The sequence below is a fragment of the Eutrema salsugineum genome, unplaced genomic scaffold, assembly GCF_000478725.1.
Source record: "Eutrema salsugineum unplaced genomic scaffold, Eutsalg1_0 scaffold_11, whole genome shotgun sequence".
Lineage (NCBI taxonomy): Eukaryota > Viridiplantae > Streptophyta > Magnoliopsida > Brassicales > Brassicaceae > Eutrema > Eutrema salsugineum.
Window position 1 is genome coordinate 9,403,531 of NW_006256901.1, and position 18,292 is coordinate 9,421,822.

At 39.6% G+C, this 18,292-nt stretch overlaps 1 non-coding gene and 1 pseudogene across 1 annotated transcript; both read right to left on the reverse strand.

The window, feature by feature from the left end:
- Positions 1-1,018: 1,018 nt before the first annotated feature.
- On the reverse strand, positions 1,019-5,768 carry LOC112089844 (annotated as a pseudogene).
- A 10,607-nt stretch (positions 5,769-16,375) lies between these two features.
- Positions 16,376-16,482, reverse strand: LOC112089984. Its single transcript, XR_002901344.1, has one exon. It is a non-coding gene; the product is annotated as a small nucleolar RNA R71 (small nucleolar RNA).
- Between the last annotated feature and the right edge of the window lie 1,810 nt (positions 16,483-18,292).

Below are 18,292 nucleotides of genomic sequence, written 5' to 3' on the forward strand. Positions count from 1 at the left end.
GTGTGTATGAGTTGATTACATATAACAGTAAGCATTACAACATTTTTATATAATTAGGTTAAAAGATTAACATCTTCCATCAATGTACATATATACTTATAAGAACTTAGTAAAATGGATGCATGCATTCTTATACTTTTTTCGAAAAATTTTTTTATCAGAAACTAATATATATATATATATATATATATTCTAAGAAGTGATATCATGCTAGTTTGAAAAATAATAACATGCTTAAACCATTTGATGATGTTTTCAAAACTTAGGGGGTTGAAATTTACGTCGAAATTACGAAAATTTGATGATAGATGTCGCAAAATCGTCGTTATTTTAACATGATTTTACGATGATTTTTGGGAATCGTCGTAAAATCGACGTAAGAGTTAAAAATTATACTTTTTAAGTTTTTCCATTCTGTTTTTACCATTTATATCACCTCATACAAATGTAACAGATTTCATCAAGAAAAGTGAAGTTAAAAGTGGAAAATAACGATACCCTATGTTAGGGTTTAGAATTGATACGTTCCTTCTTTAGATCTTCACTCTAAGCACTAGATCTCACTGTTTGGGTAATGACTTAGGTATGAACTTCTAAGGAAAACAAGGGATTGATAGGTCACACATAGGTTGCGGAAGGCCTTTGATATACCAGGGTGATTCGATGGATATAACACACCAAAGAATCGGGTTGCTTGAAAGATATAACACACTCAAAAGCTAAGATGTTCAAGAGAACAAATGATCTAACTTAGAAAGAGTTTTGAAAGAAAAGATAGATGAGTTTAACAAGGAGCGTACAAGGGTTTAAGAAGAAAGAGAACAAGTCTGTGACAGCCAAGACTTGTCTCGGAAATAACTAAGACATTAAAGGCTAAGTTTGAATAAGGAAGAAACAAGAAAGAAACTCTTCTTCTCCAGGCCGAGTCTTCTAGTGTTGGGCCTCTGTTGGATCAGCGAATGAGGGATATGATGTGAGCCGTTTGTCTCATTAAAAACCTTCCTTTGGAAAACCCATTGGGACAAAAACAAAGGAGAGGGAAAAAGAGTGCAAACGGGTCACATGCCCATTCACTGATCATCTTGAGCCTGTATAGAAACCAATGCGGCTTGTATAGCAACTTCTCCCTCCTGGCTCAAGACATTAGCTCGTCTCCAACTGGTTCTAAGCATAGCTCCGATAGCTTCCTTAAGTCTCTTGCTCCTTGATCGAGTTATTGGACCGGCTGGCAGCTCCAAAGCTTCTTCTATATCCGGTTCTTCTTGTTCTTCTAGTCCAACTTCTTTAGCTCCAAGTTCCAAGTCCTCTAGGCTGTCCATGATCGCATCATCCCCCTCCTCTTGAAAAGGATTTGACCTCAAATCTGGTACATCTGCCACAAAAGGAACGAGATCAGAAACATTAAAACTAGAACTGATATTGTACTTACCTTGGAGATCAAGCTGATAAGCGTTGTTGTTGATTCTTCTTGTTATGGTGAAAGGTCCATCAATTCTTGGCATCAGTTTGGACTTTCTCTCGGCTGGGAACCGTTCTTTCCTCAAATGTACCCAAACTTGATCGCCAACGTCGAAAATCATCTCTTGTCGGTTCTTATTGGCTTTCTTGGCATAGAGCTTGGTTTTCTCTTCTATGTTGAGTTTGGCCTTCTCATGGATCTGTTTAACAAGTTCTGCCTTCTTTCCATCGAGGCTAGTTTTTTCACTCAAAGGAAGAGGGGTTAGATCCAAAGGGGATAGAAAACTAAAACCATAGACGATTTGAAATGGAGAAAACTTAGAAGTAGAATGCATCGAGTGATTATATGAAAATTCTACATGCGGCAAGCAATATTCCCAATTTGTAAGATTCTTTTTGACCAGAACACGCAACAAGGTTGATAAGGTCCTATTGACTACTTCAGTCTGCCCATCAGTTTGTGGATGACAAGTAGTAGAAAATAGAAGCTTAGTACCTAACTTAGACCACAATGTTTTCCAGAAATAACTAAGAAACTTAGTGTCACGATCAGATACGATGGTCTTAGGCATTCCATGCAGACGCACAACTTCTTTGAAGAAAAAAACTAGCTATATGAGATGCATCATCGGTTTTATTACAAGCTATGAAATGAGCCATTTTTGAAAACCTGTCTACCACAACAAATATAGAGTCCTTTCCAGTCCTAGTCCTAGGCAATCCAAGCACAAAATCCATAGATATATCGATCCAAGGATGAGAGGGAATAGGTAATGGAGTATACAAACCGTGTGGCCTGACTTTGGACTTAGCTTGTTTACAAGTGACACATCGTTCGCAAGTCCTCTCGACGTCTCTTTTCATATGTGGCCAATAGAAGTGGTCTTGCATGATTTTCAAAGTCTTTGTTACACCAAAGTGCCCCATAAGACCTCCTCCGTGTGCTTCCCTGACTAAAAGATCTCGAATAGAACAATTAGGGATGCACAAACGATTGTCATAAAAGAGATATCCATTTGTCTAAAATAATAATCCTTAGCAAATTTTTCACAAGACTGATATTTCTCTTTAAAGTCAAAATCGGATGCATAGAAAAGCTTAAGCTGCTCAAAGCCTAATAGCTTAGCATCAAGAGTGGTGATTAGAGCATATCTGCGTGACAATGCATCGGCAACTACATTGTCTTTACCTTTCTTGTACTTAATAACATAAGGAAATGTCTCAATAAACTCGATCCATCGGCCATGTCTTTTGTTGAGCTTTTGCTGTCCTTTTGAGTGCTTGAGAGACTCATGATCGATATGAATGACGAATTCCTTGGGCCACAGATAGTGTTGCCTTGTTTGGAGTGCTCGCACCAAAGCATAAAGTTCTTTATCGTAAGTAGGATAGTTCAGCATGGCTCCTCCGAGTTTTTCACTAAAGTAGGCCACTGGTTTCTTGTCTTGCATCAATACTGCTCCAATTCCTACACCAGAAGCATCACATTCAATCTCAAAAGTCTTAAGGAAATCAGGTAAAACAAGTACCGGTGCATTGGTTAGTTTATCCTTAAGTATTTGAAACGCTTCTTCTTGTGCTTGTTCCCACTTAAATCCCACATCTTTCTTGATGATCTCGGTTAAGGGAGCGGCCAATGTACTGAAATCCTTCACAAATCTCCTATAAAAGCCTGCAAGGCCGTGGAAACTCCTTACTTCCCCAACAGTTTTAGGGCTCGGCCAGTCTTTGATGGCCCTTACCTTCTCTTCATCGACTCTGATCCCATCCGCACCTACAACAAATCCTAGAAACACAAGATTATCTGTGCAAAAAGTGCATTTCTTAAGATTAGCAAAGAGCTTTTCCTTCCTAAGCACTTCTAAAACAGATTTCAAATGCTCGATATGCTCTCCTAAGGCTTTGCTATAGATCAGAATGTCATCAAAATAAACCACTACAAATACACCTATAAAAGCTCTAAGAATATGATTCATTAACCGCATGAAGGTGCTTGGTGCATTTGTTAGCCCAAACGGCATTACTAGCCATTCATATAAACCATGCTTAGTTTTAAAGGCGGTTTTCCACTCATCCCCTTCCTTCATTCTAATCTGATGATAGCCACTTTTCAAATCTATCTTAGAGAAGACACTAGAACCATGCATTTCATTAAGCATATCATCTAATCTAGGGATAGGGTGTCGATATTTAACCGTAATGTTGTTGATTGCTCTATAATCAACACACATGCGCCAGCTACCGTCTTTCTTAGGCACAAGTAGTACAGGCACCGCACAAGGACTCAAGCTTTCTCTTATGTACCCTTTCTCCAATAGCTCATTAACTTGGCGCTGTAGTTCTTTGGTCTCCACAGGGTTGGTTCTATAGGCTGGACGATTTGGAAGAGAAGCTCCGGGCATGAAATCTATTTGATGTTCTATTCCTCTAATGGGAGGTAAGCCCTTGGGGTTCTCTTCAGGAAATACGTCCTCATAGTCCTGCAAAAGAGATTTCATCTCACTCAGTATAACCGGTGTCAAGTTAGTTAAGCTCGTGAGAGCTTCCTTAAACAAAAATAAGAGCATTGATTGTTTAGCTAACAAAGTTTTCTTAACTTTTCCGGCCCTAAGAAAGAAGTTAGAGGATTTTGTAACCGGTTTTTCCTTTTTCTTGAGCTCTATTTGATCTTGGTAAACTTCTTGAGGCGTCAAAGGCACCAGGGTAGTTTTCCTGCCATTATAAACAAAGGAATGTCGATTAGTATGTCCATCATGTATGACCTTTCGATACGATTGCCATGGCCGGCCAAGGAGAATATGCCCTGCTTCCATTGGTAAGACATCACAGAGTATCTCATCTTCATATTTCCCAATGGTTAAAGGTACTCGAACTTGGTGATTCACTTTCAATTCTCCATTGTCATTGAGCCATTGCAACTTATACGGCTTCAGGTGCTTCTCCACCCTTAAACCGAGCTTTTGAACCATCACTTCACTGGCTACGTTGGTGCAGCTTCCCCCATCTATAATGAGGCTACAGACTTTTCCTTGAACGATACACCGAGTGTGAAACAGATTCTCTCTTTGTTCCTGCTCAGCGTCTTTGGATTGGAGACTTAGAGATCGTCTAGCCACTAATAAAGTCCCTTGAGCCGGAGGTTCCTCATGATCTGTCTCAGCTGCGACCTCAGACTCTTCCTCATCAGACGCTATGTCTCCATTATCCAACAGAATCATGTTCTTTTGATTTGAACATTCATTCGCGTAATATCCCCTGCCTTGACACTTAAAGCACTTGACATCTCTTGATCTTGGATTAGTAATTTCTTCCTTTCCTTTGTGATCTTGAGCAACTGGATACGTCTTGGCTTCAGCTTTTGGTATGGCAATCTGCTTTCCTTCTCTCTGAAAAGATCCTGCTCTTTCTTCTTTCGGGTAAATGGGTTTAGTAACGGTTGCTCCACCTCCATAGCTTGTCTTAGTGGGAACACGCCTCTTGAGTTGTTGTTCGATCAGTATGGCTTTGTGTAGCATCTCCTCCACCTCAATATAGTGTTGCATTTCCAACCGGTCTTGAATTTCTCTGTTCAAGCCCCCCAAAAACCTCGACATGGTAGCTTCTCGATCTTCAGTTATATCGGCTCTAAGCATGAGAGTCTCCATCTCTTGGTAATAGTCTTCGACAGACCGGGTCCCTTGAGTCAGCCTCCTGATCCTCTAATGTAGTTCCTGATGATAATGGCTTGGCACAGATCGTTTTCTCATGATGGCCTTTATCTCATTCCAACTCTAAACCGGATACTCGCCGTTCCACCTTCTTGGTGTAACTAACTGATCCCACAAGATAAGAGCGTAATACTAAAACTCAGTAGCAGCAACTCTTACGCGATTGTTCTCGGTATAGTGTTTGCAGTTAAACACCAACTCTATCTTTTTTTCCCATTCTAGGTAGGCATCAGGATCGTTTTTCCCATGAAATGGAGGAATCCGAAGCTTAAGCCCTCCAAAATTGTCTTGAGGATAAGCCCTTTCCTCTCTTACTCGTCTATGTCGTCGGCGATTACTCCTTGACGAGCTACTGTCTCGGCTATAGTACTCTTCAGCCACTTCGTCTCTGGCTGGTCGGGTTTGTTCACGAGCCCTCTCAGGAGATTGATCAGTGTTCCTCCTCCTGGCATCTCGGTTCGGCCTTGAGTCAGAGTTCTGATGTTGGATCTCTTGTCTGAATTCTTCAAACTGAGCGGCCATCAGCTTTTTCATCTCGGCCATCATTGCTTCCATCAATAGTTTGTTACTGTTGTTGCTGGACTCTTCACGTTGATCAGACATCTTTTCCTGCGAGCAACACAAAGTGGATCACTAGCAACGATTCTTGGAATCTATAAAAATGACCATTCGTGTTCTTCAAGCAATCAGAAAGCCTTACGAGCGATCTAATCAGTTTTGAATTTGAATTGTTACTTTTTACACAAGGTTCCGATGGTGTTGATTTACTAGATTCAATAACAGAATGAAACGATCTATAGGTTTGTGATGCAACAAGCACAGATTATGATAAGCTATGTTTGCTGATCAAAGTTAAAGTTTGAGATCGCTTCTTTTGACATAAGAACAGATCTAAGTGTGGCTCTGATACCACTTGATACGTTCCTTCTTTAGATCTTCACTCTAAGCACTAGATCTCACTGTTTGGGTAATGACTTGGGTATGAACTTCTAAGGAAAACAAGGGATTGATAGGTCACACAAAGGTTGCAGAAGGCCTTTGATATACCAGGGTGATTCGATGGATATGACACACCAAAGAATCGGGTTGCTTGAAAGATATAACACACTCACAAGCTAAGATGTTCAAGAGAACAAATGATCTAACTTAGAAAGAGTTTTGAAAGAAAAGATAGATGAGTTTAACAAGGAGCGTACAAGGGTTTAAAAAGAAAGAGAAGAAGTCTGTGACAGCCAAGACTTGTCTCGGAAATAACTAAGACATTAAAGGCTAAGTTTGAATAAGGAAGAAACAAGAAAGAAACTCTTCTTCTCCAGGCCGAGTCTTCTAGTGTTGGGCCTCTGTTGGATCAGCGAATGAGGGATATGTTGTGAGCGATTTGTCTCATTAAAAACCTCCCTTTGGAAAACCCGTTGGGACAAAACCAAAGGAGATGGAAAAAGAGTGCAAACGGGTCACATGCCCATTCACTGATCATCTTGAGCCTGTATAGAAACCAATGCGGCTTGTATAACAACTTCTCCCTCCTGGCTCAAGACATTAGCTCGTCTCCAACTGGTTCTAAGCATAGCTCCGATAGCTTCCTTAAGTCTCTTGCTCCTTGATCGAGTTATTGGACCGGCTGGCAGCTCCAAAGCTTCTTCTATATCCGGTTCTTCTTGTTCTTCTAGTCCAACTTCTTTAGCTCCAAGTTCCAAGTCCTCTAGGCTGTCCATGATCGCATCAAGAATTTTCATCAAATTTATGTCGATTCGGACACTCTCGACGTAAAATCAATGTAAGGTATGCTAATTCTCCCCTTCACACTTCACTTTTTTGGATGCAACCTTTACACAAGGGTTAATTAACTAGACATTAACATAAAATCAGGCAAAAATTTTATGATTTTTATATTCGACGCAATTTACATCGATTTTACTATGATTTTGTGATATATATCGTAAAATCAACGTAAAAGTCAAACAGTTGACTACAAAGTCAACATTTTTATAAAGAACAAGTAAGAAGTTTCAGTAATCTCATCTAAAAAAAAATCAATATTCATTAAAAACATAAAGCTAACATACCTTTATTTATCATTCAGACTCATCTGATGATGTGTTTTGGTCATCATTGTCTATATCATCATCACCATTACTCTCATCAAATTCATCTAAATTTTCTTCTTTGGTGTCATCGTCGGGAAGATCTTCGACTTGTCTATTGCGTGGATCAATTAAAAGGATATTTTCTTCAATCTCTGGTTAAGTGATGTCAGCGCATGTATCTGGTTGCATAGGTGGCAGATCTACCCCATCAATTACTCCCCATGGAGCCACTTTAATAACCGCTGACTATGAGATACCAGTATTTCGAACTTGTGGATATGGAACAAATGTGACTTGTTCTTCTTATGAGGCTAGAATGAAAGGTTCAAACTTGTTGTACTGTCGAGATTGATTAACGTCAACCATCCCAAATTTGTTACTATGCACTCCACGACAGACTGTTAGATCAAACCAATCACATTTGAATAGAATAGTTTTCATCCTCACCAAAACAAGACATTCCACTTCAATTATGTCTTGCAAGATCCCATAGTAATCTACTTCACCTCGTACATAGACTCCATAGTTTGAGTTGCACGTTGAATACCGTGATTGTATGTATGGAAAAACCTCTAGTGAAATACATTGCAGCTGTTGTTATCTTTGATATGGGGCCATGGAGTAACTCATAAAACCATACTGGATATGCTGGGTCATCGTGATCTACTTGACCCTTTAACCACAGAGCAAAATGTTTGTCTTTCTGATCGTTTATTTCATTTTCGGAGACGCCTTCAATGCATTCCGGACTTGACTTACAAATGTGCTGCAATATACAACATAATCAAAATGTTAATATAATTAATAAATTACCAAAAAATATAATCATAAATATTAACTACCTCTCGTACGGAGCTAATTCATCATAGTTAAGAGGATGTATGTATGTGCGGAGTGATAGTCTTTTTCGGTGGACCAACAAGTTTCCTTCAGTTTTCTACTAAGACGTCTAACTGGTGAGAAAATGTCTGGTACACCTTCTACTGCATAAGTACGTCCCACAACCCCATCATCATAACGTCGTGGAACTCGTTTGCGTGTATGAACTTTTGGAGCAAAATAGTACGATGTGAAATGGGACATTTCTTCCGTCAAACTTACTACAATGATAGAGCCTTCAACTTTGGGTAGGTTTTAAGCTTTTCCCTTCAGATGTTTCATGAAGCGTTCAAACGGATACATCCACTTAAACTGGACTTGTCCGCCTAGTTCTGCTTCGTGAGGGAGATGAATAAGTAGATGTTCCATAAATTAAAAAAACGCGGGTGGGAATATCTTCTCTAAATTGCATAGCAATATAGGAATATTTACAGCCAGTTGTGCAACTACATCTTTTGATAACGTCTGTGTACTAAGATCACGAAAAAAATGCTCCAATGCCTCAAAGTGCTTTTGATCAGGCAAGTCCATCCGTGATTTCGCACTGTCTTTTGTTTTTGTCGGCACATTCAACACTGTATGCATGATGTTATCAAAAAAATTATTCTCAATGTGCATTGCATCAAGAGTGTGTCTCAGCAGATGATATTTCCAATACGGCAGTTCCCAAAATATGTTTTTCTTGTGCCAATTATGATGAACCCCATATCTTTCAGGCATATTGGCTGGAGTGTGAAAGTTTCCCCCTCGGGGAACCATTTCTAGACCCCAAACCCCCCCCCCCCCCCCCCACAATGATCTATTTGCGCTTCAAGTTCTGCCCCTGTTAGATACATTGGTGGAGGGAGACGAACAGCTTTTTGTTTTTCATGAACAGGCTCTTGTTTCTTCGATATTCATGGTTGGGCGGTAGAAATCGGCGATGAAAATCAAACAACAATGTTTTCCGACCATGTTTAAGCTGAGATGCATCAGACCTATTGAGACAATAAGGACATGATAACCTCTTGTGCGTAGTCCAACCAGATAGCATTCCCTAAGCAGGGAAGTCATTTATTGTCCACATAAGCACAGCTCACATTGTAAAATTTTTGCCTCTCGAAACTATCATATGTTCGAACTCCGTTATGCCACAACTGCTTCAACTCATGTATGAGTGACTGTAAAAACACATCAAGAGCCCGCTTTGGGTGATTTGGACCAAGAACTAAGATACTGAGAAACAAAAATTATTTTTGCATGCACATATCTGGGGAAAAGTTATATGGTGTAAGGATTACTGGCCATAAAGAATATTGCCTACCAGACATACCAAATGGACTAAACCCATCAGTGCAAAGACCAAGATATACATTCCACTTAGATTTAGCAAAGTCTGGATGTACGGCGTTAAAGTGTTTCCACAATTTCCCATATGAAGGGTGAGTCCTTTTCCCATCTGTTTGGATATGCTGTGCATGCAATCTCATCGGTGCAGCTATCTTTTCAGATTGATAAAGTCGTTTTAACCTATCAGTTATAGGAAGATACCACATCCGTTGGTACGGTATCTTACTCCGCCTAGAAGTTTGCGGCTTATATCTTGGTTTTTGGCAAAACCGACATTCATGCAGCTTATCATCATCTCTCCAGAAAAGTATACAATTACCAACACATACATCTATCATCTCCAAAGGCAACAGACTGTAAACCAATTACCAACTTTGATTTATTTAAAAAAACAAAGAAAAAGGCATACATTATTCAAAAACTTAAAGACTCAAAAAAATGTGTCTTTGTCAGTTTTTTTGTTGTTGTTGTGGTAGAATTATGATAGAAGTGAGAGGGTATTTATAGAATTTTGGTTTGAGTACCAAAAATTTTGAATTAAAATTTTACATCGGATTGGCATCAAAAATAATTTTACATTATCATTACATCAAACTATTGAGAAATCCAGTTCCTCATAAAATCGATGTAAACCTTACGTCACAATTAGAACAAACATTTATGTAGTCGTCATTTTGTCGTAAATTTACGACGCAGTTATCACCAAAATTTACATCTAATTTACGACGAAATTTGTCGACATCGTAAATTCAACGTAAATGTAACATAAATTTACGTCGAATATAAATCTACGTAAAATTTTGATGGTAATCGGTTGTTTTCTTGTAATGTCTTTTGGAAGTTTTGCAAGATTCTAAAGCTTTGCCACAAGGATTCTTCTTTTCTCCACATCAAGATGGTTCGAGGTGACGAAACATACTTCTGGTGGGATTTGTGGACGCCTTTTGGGCCATTAGTCCGTCCTCATTGGGCATCCCTTTAAGCTCTATTTATTGATTATATGTTCTCGGAAGGTTGGTCACTGCCATAATGCAAGATCTGATTTGCAGCTAAATCTCTTATCGTACATTGTCTCACTGTCGTCTTCCTCTGAAGCGGACACTCCTCTTTGGCTGGTCAAGGAAAAAGTTTGTCGCAAGTTCACATCAAGAGAGGTGTGGTTGACAGTTAGAGACGTGAATCCAGTGGTCCCTTATGTGACACCCCAAGAATTAGGTTTATGGCCTTATTTTTTGATCAAAACCCTTAAGCTTTAATCCTAAGTCTTGTTGCTGAAGAAACCATAATCCTAGCTTATCCAAGAAGAAAACCATAGCTTGCAAAACCCAAGAGTCAAAGAAAGTATTGAAGCCAATTCTTTAGAGTTTCCAAAGTCTACAGAGCCTAATTTTCGTGGCCCTAATGTAAGGAGAAGGGAAGCCCAAGGTTAGAAGCCCAATGGGATCAATAAAGGCAATTCCGATTTTCTGCGATCAGACATAGGTTCTCTCTTGCAGCGAAGCTCTGCCGGAATAACGCTTGAGCCACTGCAGCAATTTAGAAGGCTGATCCGAGGTGTTCTGGCGTGAAAGATGGTCAAATCAGATCAGATCAGCATGAAAATTGGTAAGGTGATTCTAGACTCTCATATCTAGCTATAACTGCAAGAGGATAATTATTTGGAGTTTTCTTCTAAAAGTTATGAGTGTTTTCCCTAGCCATATTTACAAAGATCCGATCCTTGAGTAGCCGAATTGCGATACGTTTTACCCTGCGATCCAGGGAGTTCCAGAAGACGATATACATACCGGCGTGAAGATCTTCAATCCAGCTTTTGATGCAGGTTGGGCCTAGGGTTACGTTTTTTTACAAGCCCATTGGTCCTCAAAAAGTTTTAAATTTATAAAACCCTAGTGTCTGCAAGTGCACAGATGTACGTTGTAGAACTTAGGGTGTCGATCCACAGGGAGGATGTCTAATCTGCAATAAACAACAAACTGGGAAGTAAGCAAAGTCATAAACTCATGGGATTTTTGGGTTTTTTGGTTAAGAATCCTAAACTAAACTTAATCTAATATTCACAGGAAATAAAATGCAATGCAAATGAATTGTTAAAAGAATATCTCAAGGATGTCGACTCAAACTATAGACTCTAAACTCATAGGTGGCGATTTAGACTTCTCCGGTTTACTCTAATCGATGTCAAAGCATTTTCAATTAGCCTCTGGGATATTTATCTTCATTTGCTTCTGGGATCTGCATGGAACTAGAATAGACATGTGTATGATTAAACAACTTTCGCCATCTTAAGCAACTAATCACTCAGATCTGGCAATTAACTCTCGCTCTCATGCCAGAGCTAAGATCATGCATTAAATATTGAATTTGTCTGCTCACATCTTCTCTACAGGTAGCTCTCGACTCCTATAGCGACTATGTTCTTCTGAAGCTAGGTATGGATGATCTGATACAGCACTCTCGTGGCTCTGATCGATCCTAGGCTCAGAAAATAGGTCATGAATCTACTCTCATACAATATGAACAACTTAGAAGAGATGAGATCCAGAATATGGTCTAGAAACTTAGAAATCCTAATCGACATGTATGCCTATCGAAAACTCTTCAAACAACTTGACTCTCTGGGACAGATCTACATGATGCAATGGATGATAAAAGATATGAAAGAATGCAAAAGATGAAACAGAAAAGTTAATTAGATAGAAAGGAAAAAGAACAATGGATCAGGGGAAGAATCCCCATCTCCATCACCTAACCCTAGAAAAACAAAGTTCGGTGGCTCAAAATCTCATTACAGGAGCACACATGTATTAATGGCTGCTAAGAAATGTATTTATAGGTCCTAAGGTCTTCCAGGTCTCATTTAGGACTTCTCTGAAGAGAAATGGCTAAGTGGGCTTTGATGTTGGGCCTTGTGACTCGTCATGGAATCACCGAGGGTGAAAGTCTTCCGGGGCAGGCAAAATGCATGTTTGCCGCGGGTGAGAGTCTTCCGGGACTGGTGAATTTGGTCAACTTGTTCTCCATGTATCTTTTGATTGCACCGTTGGATATTCGTGATGTAAAGTGCTATGGAAAGCTGGTTGTCTCCTCTTGATTGTCTTCAAATTTGAGCTGGATCAGACGGTGAGAAAGTCTTCATTTGAGGCTGAACTTCTGACGGTCTAACTCTGAGCTAAAAATGTGGATTTCTTCCAATTTGCCATCATTTCCCCTAAGTTTCCTGAAAAGAGCCTTGAAACTATAAATACATAGAAATCATAATAAAAGTTCCTAAAACTGATTAAAACCTTTGAAAAAGCATTTGAAATCAATGGTTAAAATGGGTACAAATATGGTGTTATCAGTTTTTCAGATCAATCTTCCAATATTCATTCCAAGCTGTGACTAGAAAGGTATGATTGTTTTCCTATCGAGTATCAAATTTGTCTAAAGGAGAACTGAATTCTCTTTTCATCATCAAGTGGCAAAGGTGAGGACAATTTTGTGGATTTCTAAGATTTATTAGTTGATTTAGTAATGTGTGTATGCTTAGTGTAGGAATTAAACGTGATTGATAAATGGTATTTGATAATGGTGTATGATATTGGTTATTGATTGGTTATTGATGATAATTCATAATGAGAAGTATTGGCATTTGATAATAGGATTGTAAGTTATTTAGTCTTTAGTTGGAATAGTACTTATTTGCTTACAGTATTATGTTACGGCCTACAACGAGGAACTAAATATTGTGAAGTTGTAGTGATCGTTAAATTGTTTGATGGCCTACAGTGAATGACTAAATATTGTGAAGCTGTAGTGATATATTCATATCTTTGCATATTTTGGATGCATTTTTGGTCCAAGAATTGAGTCCCATTCAAAAAGTTTAGACAGATTCTTCATGTTTTATCTTTGTTTTAGAGTTTTAGGATTTTGCATTAGATCCAAATGAGTCTTGCATGTTTGGAGTGTGTATTAGGTACTTTGGAGGTCACTTGGAGTGGAAAAGGGTGGAACCAGGTGAAGAAATGATGAAAGAAGGAGCAAAAATGATGACAAGGGTTTTGAGGTTTATCGGCCAGAAATCTTATCGCAGGAAGGTTTTTCTCGGCCAAAAGTGCTTACCGGGTAGCCTTTGTCGACCAAAACCTGTACCGCGGTACGTGAGCATCGGCCAAAAATGCCTGATCCCCGATTCAGCTTCCGGTTTCTTCATCAAGATTTGAGGTCATTGAGTCTAGTTTCCAGAACATTTGGAATCATCTGATTTGGAGCAGTAAGCTGAAAGTTATTGCAATCGAAAAAAGACATATCTCGGAGCCATTTCTGGATCATTCCGGTGCGCCTCAAAGATCGGCCATCCAGGAAACTTTTCTTTCCCCAGATGCAGTTTGGTTCTTCAACGACGTTTTAGCTGGTTGAGTGATCTTTCTTGTGGACTTTGTTTCAAGTCATTTGGAGCTGTGAGCTAAAAGTTACTGGGAGCAGAAGACAAGCATGTCAATTCGGGTTTCAAGAGATACATCTGTGCTAAAGTGTTTTTTCTATACCTTAGCATCAACCCCTCGGTATGTCTATGGTGAGGCCTATTTAAGAAACTTTTGGGCAATCCCTCGGGCTTATGCCTCGCCCTATTATATGCTGAGGCCTCTTTTGTTGAAGATAAAAGCCTCAAACGAAGTATCAAGGCTGAAGCATCAAAGAGGTTTTCTTGAATTCTGCTAAGTGTTGGATCCGGCCTCGGCATGGACACCTCGGTACAACTATCCTGAGGTCCTTCTGAACGAGACCCCTCGGCCTGAACCCCTCGGTACAGTTAGGCCGAGGTGGATTTCCATAAGTTTTGTCCAAGACCTCGATATCACCCCTGGCCTTGTTCTATGCCGAGGTGTTCCAATCCCAATGAAAGGCTTGATACCTCGAACTGACCCCTCGACATGCACTACACCGAGGCCCTTTTCACGTGTTTCCAGTTCAAAAACACTCCAACGGTCAGATTCAAAGCCGGATCAAAGCCAAAGATTCATGCAAGTTCTTGGTGTGTTCATCATATCAACCCAGATTACAAGACCCCTCACCATCAACCCCTCGGCATAGACATCTTCACCAAGCCAAGGTGCTCACCCAACAGCCCAAGAAGACCGGGTCAATAAAGGGTTTTTCCCGGGCTGACCCGGTCCGTTTTACTCAGCTAGAAATACGTTTTTTGGGAAAAAACCCTAAGGATCTTTTGTTCCATTTTTAGTCTCCTTTCTTCTTTTGTGAAAAATCATCTTTGTTAAGAGATATTTTAAGGTTTTAATAAAATCAAGAGTATTTCTTAGCATCTAATCATCTCTTCTTCTCATCTAAAGCTTCAAATCACGATTAACATCACATTTTGCAAAGGATCTTGTGTGTTGATTATGACTAGTGAGTAGTCTTTTATTAGGGTTCTAGATATGTAGATTTGGGTGCTTAAGTGTTAGATTAAGGTGTTTAGGGACTAGATTCATGCTTCTCATTTTCTAAATAGCTGTTCTTAAAGCTTGATTTTTGATAAGCACTCTGTTCTAGAACTTAGGTATTTCACCACCCAAAAGGTGTTTGATGAAATGTCTGAACCAAGCTATCTTAGAGGTTTATGCATTAAAGTCATGGAAATTATTGTTTTATGCGTAGATGACAAGTTAGGATTCATGTTTAATGCTGTCTTATTATTATGTCTCCAACGATGATTGGATATGAGTGATAATTTGATTTGTGTTTTGATGCTTTGGAAAGATTAAAACTGGTTTGAAATCCTAAGTCACTTGAGATCATTCATCATATGGTTCATTAGCATCTTAGTTTAGCACCTATAGCACCCTAATCCACTATTATGTCTAGAACTCTATGTTTTATCATCTTCATATCATCATCATCTTGCTATTTACTTGCTTAATATGCTTTTAAATCACTTGTTTAATCTTATTTAGTCTTGTTTATGCTTTCATTAGTTACTTGTTACAACAAACCCTCTTTGATTCTGCTTGGATTAAGACACAAACATGATAAATTAGTGTACTAAACCACATTGTTGGATTGATATCCCTTTATGCTACAACAGATAAAGAGGATTGATACCCTAAGAGTGCAATAAACTCTTGTCTATCAATTGGCACCATTGCCAAAGTGTGGATTTAGCATTAGTCTCTTGTTTGTTCTTGAGATCAAGTATTTTTTTTTGTTTTACTGACTAAACCTACAAGTGCTGAAGTTTCAGGTTTATATCACATAGACCAAGGACTAGAAGCAGAAGTTGTGAACCAGTTGAGTCTTTCATTGGCAATATCAACCTGGTAGAGAGAGCTGCCAGAAGAGCAAGGGAAAGAGCAGCATATCTTGAGAGGTTGGGTATGGATCAGCAGCAAGCCAGAGATGAGCACCAGACTCAAGCAGATGTTCAGGGTCAGGGCGTTGGTATTGGAGCTAATGGGATTGGAGTTCATGTTCCACAAGGTCAGGTCCATCAGGGACAAGCTCAAGGACACCAGAACCAGAATGGGCATCAGGCCAACCAATAACACCACCCACAACCTCCGAGGTGTCAAGAGCCAAACCCTGTCTTTGTTGGAGAGAATGACAGAGCTAATGCACATCAAAACAGAGCAGGAATCCAAGCTCCACCAGTCCAATACAATAATTTTGAAGTCAAGGCATCACTTCTCAATATGGTGCAGAATTCAAAATTTCATGGACTGCCTATGGAGGATCCACTTGATCACATTGATCAATTTGACAGAGTCTGTAATCTGACAAAGATTAATGGGGTAAAAGTTAAGAATTTTCCTTTTCATCTTAGGAGACAAAGCTCAACAGTGGGAAAAGAATCTGCCAGGCGGTTCAATTCAGACTTGGGAGCAGTGTAAGCAAGATTTTCTCTCTAAGTTCTTCTTCACATCAAGGACAGCCAAGCTGAGGAATCAAATCTCAAGCTTTACCCAACACAACAATGAGACCTTTGGGGAAGCATGGGAAAGATTTAGGAGCTATATCAACCAATGTCCTCATCATAGTTTTTCTGATGCTTCACTACTCAGTACTATATACAGTGGAGCTCTCCCCAAGATAAGAAACCAACTTGACACAGCTTCTATTGACAACTTCCTTGCCAAAGAAATCAATGCAGGAATGGAGTTGGTGGAGAACTTGGCTATGAGCAATGATACATATGGTGAAAACTATGATAGAGCTTATATAGGAGAAGGTTCTAGTGAAGAACAAAGGCTGCAAAAGATATAAAAGAGCTACAAGTCAAGATTGAAAAAGTGTTAGTTGCCACCCAAAAGCCTATAAACTATGTGGGAGAGTTTAATGAGTAGAACTGCTTTGAGAATGTCAATGAGGAGGGTTTAACACAAGAGGAAATGAACTACATTGGCAACCACAACAAGTTCTAGAGGTTTAACAACTTCAACAACCAGAACTTTTCATACAGAAACCCCAATGTGGCTAACCCTGGTGATCAAGTCTACCCCTCTCAACAAGCTCAACAAGGGTATGTTCCCAAGAACCAGTTCCAAGGAAACTTCCAAAGTCAACAAGCTTTTCAGCAACCAGCAGTTTAGAACCAAGGGAATAACTTTCCCAATCAAGTCAGTTTCCAGCAACAAAAGTCTCCTCCTCTTGGATTTGGACAGCCACAAGTTCAACTGAGCAGTTCTCAGCAACAAGGTCCTTATATCAGTATTGTTCTCCAGTAGATCTTACATGGACAACAAAAGCTGGATTCTAAGTGTAATGACTGCAGTTCCAAGTTGGAGATACTGGGGACTGAAATCACGACTCTTATAAAACAAAGGCATCTCCACTTCTGAAACTAAAGGCTCTCTTCCTGGAAAAACTGTTCCAAACCACAAGGAGTACTCCAATGCCATATACTCAAGTGATGAGCACACTGCTGCTGTTCAGGAAATTGAATACCTACTTTATGGAGAAGTATCTAATGAGTTCAGCCCAATCACTGAGGAAGAATACGCCATTATAGAAGACTTTGTGAGCATGTTCTCTGATCTCAGTGAGGACATTGAGAAAGAAGGTGGGGAGGCAGTTTGTTTTGCTAGGAACAAGAAGATTTCTGATGGTACTGAAGATAAGGGGCTGAAAACTGATCAAGAAAATCCCCAAGATGGAATCTCCAGACTTGATTCAGCAAATGTGAAGCCTACATCCCTCCCAAAGTTGGGTAATCCAGGGAAATTTACTATCTCTTGTACTCTTGGCAACTTTAGAGTTGAGAATGCTTTATGTGATTCTGGCTCAAGTGTTAGTGGGATGTCTCTAGATATGATGGAGAGGCTAGGGATCAAGACTACAAAGCACTACCCCACTTCAATTACCTTTGGAGAGTCCTACTCAAAGAAACCATATGGGCTCCTAGAAGACTATCCATTAAAGGTTGGTGAGTGCATAGTCCGCACTGATTTTGTAATCATGAAGATGAAGAAGACCAAAGAGCTTCCTCTACTGCTTGGAACTTCAGTTCTCAACACTACAGGAGCAAGAATTGACTTTAACACTCAAAGAGTGGTTCTCACAAAGATAGATAAATAGGTCTCTTATCGTGTTAAGCCTCCTTCAGCTGAGTTTTGTGGAACTGTTATTCAAAAGATTGATGAGCCCAAAGTGCAAGAGATGAAATATGTGGGGAAGCATTGGTATCCTAGGAGGATCTCAACCCCTTCCAGCTATGGAGAAGAAGAAAGAACCCCTCATCAGCCCTGCCTATAAGTATGAAGATGAGGAGCCCTTTATTAAAGAAGAAGCCTGCTTAATCTCTATTCCCCCTATACCAAGTGAGACAAGGCTGAGCAACAACAAGGGTAATGG